Here is a 7,036-nt window from a genome sequence, read left to right as displayed (position 1 = left end):
CTCTTGCCCTCCCTCATCCGGACCTATACCAAGCTAGTGATCAGTAATGCCCAAGGCTCTGTACTCCCTGTACAGCTACATAATTTTACCTTTAATTTACAAAGCTGTTAAAAGCACAGTACTCTATATAAGAGTAAGCTATGATTATTCAGCCTTTTCACGTATTTCATTAACAACTGATTGAGTTTCAGTGAATAACAATAATCTATTGAAGAACTAAAAAATTAGTTTGTGGTTTATGCTGAGTCAATTGAATATATTAAAAAGAGCAAAATCAATAAATTCCCTACCTGTCTTAATAATATCTATTTGTCATTTGTTTCTTTTACTTCACTGCAGAAAATATTTTAGAACACAGAAACAAAAGGCTAGCCCTAGCCAGTTTGGCTCAGTGGATAGAGCATTGGTCTGCGAAGTGAAGGGTCCCGGGTTCAATTCCGGTCAATGGCACACATGTACCTCGGTTGCAGGCTCGTCTCAGGCCCAATTGATGTGTTCCGCACATCGATATTTCTCTGTTTTTCCCTCTCTCTTTCCACTCTCTCTAAAAATCAATGGAAAAATATCCTTGGGTGAGGATTAAAAAAAAAAGAAAAAAGAAAGAAAGAAAAGAAAAGGATAGAAAACATCATTTTTCTCAAGTCCCTTCTTTATCATACAATTATTTGATAGATCTTTGAAGCTTGCAAGAATGTAATAATAGATTGACCTCAGTCATATAATTATTTTGAAAATAATCCATGAAATAAAGATGCAACAGAAAGAATCATTACTTATTAGCAAAGGGCATGCCTTTGATATTGTCCCTCCATGTGATGTAATTCCAAATGTGTCTGATCCATTCCTGCCTCTAGATCAACCTTTTCTTTTGATGTGATGGAAGAGAGAACCTTTGATTCTAAACATTTCATGACAAAACACCAGGTTGAAAAATTTTAAACCCCCATTCATCTTGATGTTCTTGTACCCCGATGCAGAGTACCTAATTTAGAGTATCTGGTCAGTGACCCAAATTTCTTGCTTTATGTTTGGCTATTTGGCTTCATTCATATGTGGGGTGTGGGTGTGTGTGTGTGTTACCTTGTATCAAGATCTCTTAATAAATGAGAGGTGCTGTTGCTATTGGGGCCGGCTTTCCATGCAATTATGATGAGCCTAGGATGTTAATCTATTGTGTGATTTAATAAAATGCCACCAGTTATAAATCTCTGCTGGAGAGAAAACTTACCTTGGCTGAGTAGGAGTTACATAGGTCATGACTGAAATTCAAAATCCCTGGCTGTACATGGAATGCTTTCACACTGATTGCCCAATTCTCTAGAGGGCTACCATTCTTTCTCATCAATAATTTCTGTGCCCAGTTACCCTTAAAACACCCCATAATAAGCAACCCAGTTCAAATTGTTAGGTCCCCATTTTTAAGAAATGATGTTCAATTTTCAAATGAATTGGGTAGGCAAACAGGGAAGAGGTTTACATTTGCAATTCACCTAGTGGCTGTCTTCCAAAATCTGCAATATATTTTATAAATGTTATTACTGACTTGCTAAGCGGCCATTTCTGTAGGCACTTACTGTCATTGCAATAGTATAAAAGGAAATTAACTTTGCCTAGTATTACTTAAGCCTTCCAGAGCACTGCTGTAATCACAGGATGGTACTACCTTTTGTATTTGATGAATGACTTTGTGAGCAAATATCATCCCCTCTAATTCCATAACTATATGGAGAGATGATTGCAGAAAGGGAGATAGTAGCCTGGACGGTTCACCACACTGAGGCAGGCATTCCACTGTCTTATCTGCTTTTCTACTTCCCCCTGCCCAGTGCTGTGTCTTGAACATTGTTTACTACTCAATAAGTACTTGCTGATTGGCGAAAGAAAACCAAGTCATGAAATCAAAACACAACTTCAGTTTTCTCATTCAATTGGAAACTCCATTGGGTTATAAGCTCCTTTTAAGATGGCCTGATAGGTTAGCCTGATTTCCCTATAGTGCCATTCTTGGAAAATAAAATGCTGTAAATTGAATCTGCTGGATAAGGGATCAGCTGTGTAGTCTCTGCAAAGGCAGGGAGGCAGGATGGCCCGGGCAGGCTGTTGGGAAGTCTACTCAGTAAGGAGAGCTTGGCCAAGCACACTTGGTGCCCCCAGGCTCCATGCAGGCAAATTTTAGGAGACTTGCTGTGGCTCAATCCAATAAAAATGTTCATAAAGAATTTCTTTTTTTTTTTGGCTAGGATGCTTGTCTTGAAAAATAATATAGAACATTGTTAGCAATTCAGACAGGGAAGGGAGAAAATAGGTCAGACAAAAAATAAAGGGTGAAGTTGTCCTGGCTTTTCTTTAATCTTTTGAACAGAATTGAAAGCGCTCCTGGCTGATGAACAGATTTGTTCTGTATTGTGGAGTTAATATCTGAGCCAGGATTTCTGTCCTCCCTCTGGGTGTGGTAATCAATATAACTAATAATTAGGAAATGACTAGACTGAGCCCAGTGAAGGCCAGCAGTTTCCCTAATGGGGCCCCAACATAGAGGACATCCTGGGTCACCAGTCATGCAGAGCTTGGGGAAATGTTGGTCTGAACAGAACAGTTAACAGCTACTAGCTTAACATTGAGTTATCTTAGAGAAGCTGATCAATAGCCAAAGATAACATGAAGCAAAAGAGATAGCAAGAAAGTGAACCAAGTGAGTGAGGGAAGAAGGAGCCATAGCAGAGGGTGAATGAGCAGAAAACAGGGAGGTATCCCTTCTTTATAAAAAACAAAACAAAACAAAATCCTATTTTTTAAGGCAGTTTTAGGTTCATGGCAAAATTGAGAGGAAGCTACAGAGATTTTTCTATATTCTTCCTGCCCCCACACAAGCATAGCTGCCCCCTCTCTCCCCCACCAGACGGTACATTTGTTACAATTGCTGACTGAACCTACTAGTATATTGATACATCATAATCACCCAAAGTACATAGATTACATTAGCGTTTACTTTTGGTGTTATACATTCTGAGTTTGAATAAATATCTAATAATATCTATCCATTATTATGCTATCATACAGATTATGTTCACTGCCCCCCAAATCCTCTGTGCTCTTATTATTCATCCCTTTCCCTCTCATTCCCTACCTCCACCCATGGCAACTACTGATCTTTTTACTGTCTCCGTAGTTTGTCTTTTCCAGAATGTCATATAGTTGAAATCATATAGCAAGTAATTTTTAGATTGCCTTCTTTCACTTAGTAATATACATGTTAGTTTCCAGGCCTTTTCATGGCTTGGTAACTCATTTCTTTTTAGTTTTGAATGGTATTCCATTGCCCACATGTACCACAATTTATCCATTCACCCACTGAAGGACTTTGTGGTTGCTTCCAAGTTTTGGCAATTATGAATAAAGAGGTTATAATAATCTACCTTCAGGTTTTTGTATGGACCCAAAAGTTTTAACTTCTCTGTTACCAAGGAGTGTGATTGCTGGATTATGTGGTAAGACTATGTTTAGTTTGATAATGAACTGCTGAATTGTCTATGCTGCATTTTGAAGAGCAATGTTTGAGAGTTCTGTTGCCACATATCCTTGTTAGCAATTGGTGTTGTCAGTGTTCTAGATTTTGGCCATATAATAGGTATGTAGTGGTATCATATTGTTGTTTTAATTTGTATTTCCCTTTTGACATATGATCTGGAGCATCTTTTCATATGCTTATTTTCCATCTGTATGTCTTCTTTGGTAAGATGTCGATTCGCTATTTGGCCCATTTTTTAATGGGGTTGTTTCTTATTGTTGAGAAAGGAATCCTTTTTAAGGACAACAGAAGAGTTTGCTAGTGTTGGGAGTGAATCCGTGACCCTGAAGAAGTCTAAGGTACATTGTAGGGGCACCACTGATGTGGGATATGTATCCAATGCAAACACAATCTAAGTCAAAATCAAGGAAACCTCTGATTAAAACACAATGATAAAAAGAAAATATGTAGTCACAGACTCAAATGCAAGGGGGAAAAGTGCACATAATTAGAGGAATTATATGAGATTCCAATAGAAGTTCTGGATTTAGGAGCATTCTTAAGTTTAATGTTTCAATAAGAAAAATTAAGGCAGTTTTTTTCCCTTTAGAAGACAGTTGACTAAATGCTGAAAGAGAAACCAGATTCAATTAGCAAGGCCTCCAGTTTTGTTAGCAGGAAGATAAAGAGTTGTATAAAGAACTGCAAACCATGAATATGTGCGTGGCAGCAGGTTCCCATTATTATGCAGGGTGGCCTCAGTTTTTCTCTTTAAAAATTGGGGTGATCAAAGAGCTTCAGTAATAAGGTTTTTTGTTTTATTTTAACAATGATGAGTATTCCTCAGGTAATTTTCTAAAGCTTAATATGTGACAATGAAGCTAACAAAAGAAATAAATGTTTTGGTTTACAGAAGTATTTGAAATACAGTTCATTTAGGTAGAAAGTTACCATATGTGAGAAGCCTTCCCAACTTTCTCAAGCCGAGCCCAGTAGGGTCTACTTCAACACCTGTTGAAGTTCTGTGTTGTAGCTTTATTTATATTTGTGTGTTTGTTGTAGCTTTATTTATATTTGTTTATCTTACGCTCCTCATAACTGATTTCTAGCACCTAGTAGGCATTTAGCAAATGCTTGCTCAATGCATGAATCTGTTCTGGTGCACTTGGAATGGGTTTTGGTTATTGAAACTATTTTTTAAAACAGAATTCCAAAAACTCATCATGAAAATCAAAAAAAACATTCATAATAAAGAAATTCACTGGCCCTTTAGTAACAGGCCTTGAAAAAGATGATGTATTGAAAATCCTTCCTGAATTTCCTGTTATTGTATTGTCAAAATATTAAAATGGATATTCAGTTAACTCTCCTTCTCTTTTTATTATGTTGACCATTAATCTGTTACTTGCAAATTATGTTATCCTTAAATCTGGGCAAGTAATTGTTAGGTAAGCTGGACAGTTAGAGACAAAAAACTTTGTTTTGTTTTCAGATTCAGAAAAAAGGTCCTTGGGGAGACTAGCAAAGTAGGAAGAGTCCAGCCCTGGAAGGGCAGTAAAGTGGCCTCTTCCGTGGAGCTACTTCTGTGCGGCTGAGGGTGCATTCAAATGCCTGCTCGAACATGCTGTTAGTTCTGGATGAACAATAAGAGCTGTAGTTTTTATTGGCTCAACTTTGAGGATTTTCCCAAAGCTGGAGGTACTCCATTTAAATCTCCAAATCTTTTAATTAACAAACATTCTGAAGCAGGCTAAAATTGCTCCTGATAGAACACTTTTAATATACAACACAGAAGTGCAATATACCTACTGGATAATTATTTAAATGAGGTGCCTGATACTTGTGTTGAAAAGACATCTTAATTAGCAAAATAGACATATTCACATTTTGCATTTGAAATACTTAATAATACCACTAGTCAAGTAGTATAAAGACTGTCTTCTCTGAGAAGGTCAATGAAATCCCTACATTGTTCATTTACAGTCATCCCCAAGAACCTTTTTCGTTTCCTTCTATTCATGTCATTCTTATGAATTTGCTTAAGAGAGGTGCTGCACTTTGCTGAGAGAATAATTTTCATTGTCAGATATGTAAAATGTTTTCCAGAGACTGTACAAATTGATAAAGCCAATAATAAGAATATAATTTGAAACATTGGGTAGGGAAGCATTTGTGATGGTTTTGTTAGCTGCTCATGGGGCAAAAGTCTTACCTTTTCTAGGATGGATTATGATTGGTCTTCACCTGAAGCTATTATTAGAATTATCAAAGAAAAGGTGTTACTCTCTCTGAGCGATACTCAACCTTATCAAATGGCTGATTTGTTTATTATCTGCAACATTGGTTTAAATTTCAAAAGAGACTTTTTGAATTTATACAACTATTATGACAAATCAAAATTAGGTAGTACCAAAAGCCAGTGCCAAAAGCAAAAAAATAAACAAACAAAACCAAAAAACAGACCTTTAATTTGTAAACTATAGATGTTTGCTCCCAGGCAGAATAAAGTTAGTAACCACCAAAGCTGGGCTAAATTTTACTCTCTTGGTAAATCTCTAAGCCTGGAAGGTTGGAAGTATATAATTTGGGAATGAAAACTATCTAAGTAGGAAAAAAACTCATTTCCCAGAAATGTTATAAAATGACTAGATTTATTAAAATAATTACTGGAAAGGAGACCAATGATTCCAGCAATTCCCAGCCATGCTGGAATGACTGGACACAAAGCATGAGTAAATACAAGTCATATTAATGAGATATCTTTCATGTGCAACAAGAGGCATTATTATTCTTTGGTTCGTGTCATTGTGGAGTAACATATAGACTTTCTGGGATCAAAATCTTGCACATTTTAGTCAACTGTTTTTTTTGCTCTTCATTAGATTTCACCATCAGAGTCCTTGTCACATAGAAGTTTCCCTCCGCCCCCTACTTCCCCTTGCAGAGGTAGAAACATAATTCTCAAAAGAGGCAGTAGCTTTTCTGCTCACTCCTCCTACATTGAGATGAGTCCACTTGAACTGTTTTAGTTTTTTAAAATAGATTTTTATTGATTTCAGAGAGGGAGAGAGAGGGAGAGAGAGATAGAAACATCAATGATGATAGAGACTCATTGATCAGCTGCCTTCTACACACACCCCATTGGGGATCGAGCCCGCAACCTGTATGTTGCCCTGACAGGGAATTGAACTGTGACCTCCTGGTTCATAGGTTGATGCTCAACCTCTGAGCCATACCGGCCTGGCACCTGAACCGTTTTAAACCATGTTCTTTCAGATTAGAAATGACCTAGAATAAGATGAGACTCTGAAAGTTGGCCTATGTCTGGAGAAGGTTGGAATCTGAGTGTTGCTCTGCACAAAGCATCATTAACAATGCTTGCAAACTAGGAATTGAAGCTGAGAAGCAGGGATAGCCAATCATATGATGTGTAATATGGAGGTTTTGGTGACCACAATTACTTTCAAACACAAAATTTCTCATTGCTACAGAAGGAATGTAGAAAGAGTTATGGGAAATGAAAGAGGC

Source organism: Myotis davidii, unplaced genomic scaffold, assembly GCF_000327345.1.
Source record: "Myotis davidii unplaced genomic scaffold, ASM32734v1 scaffold266, whole genome shotgun sequence".
Lineage (NCBI taxonomy): Eukaryota > Metazoa > Chordata > Mammalia > Chiroptera > Vespertilionidae > Myotis > Myotis davidii.
The sequence above is the reverse complement of the archived record's forward strand: the minus strand, read 5'-3'. Positions refer to the sequence as shown.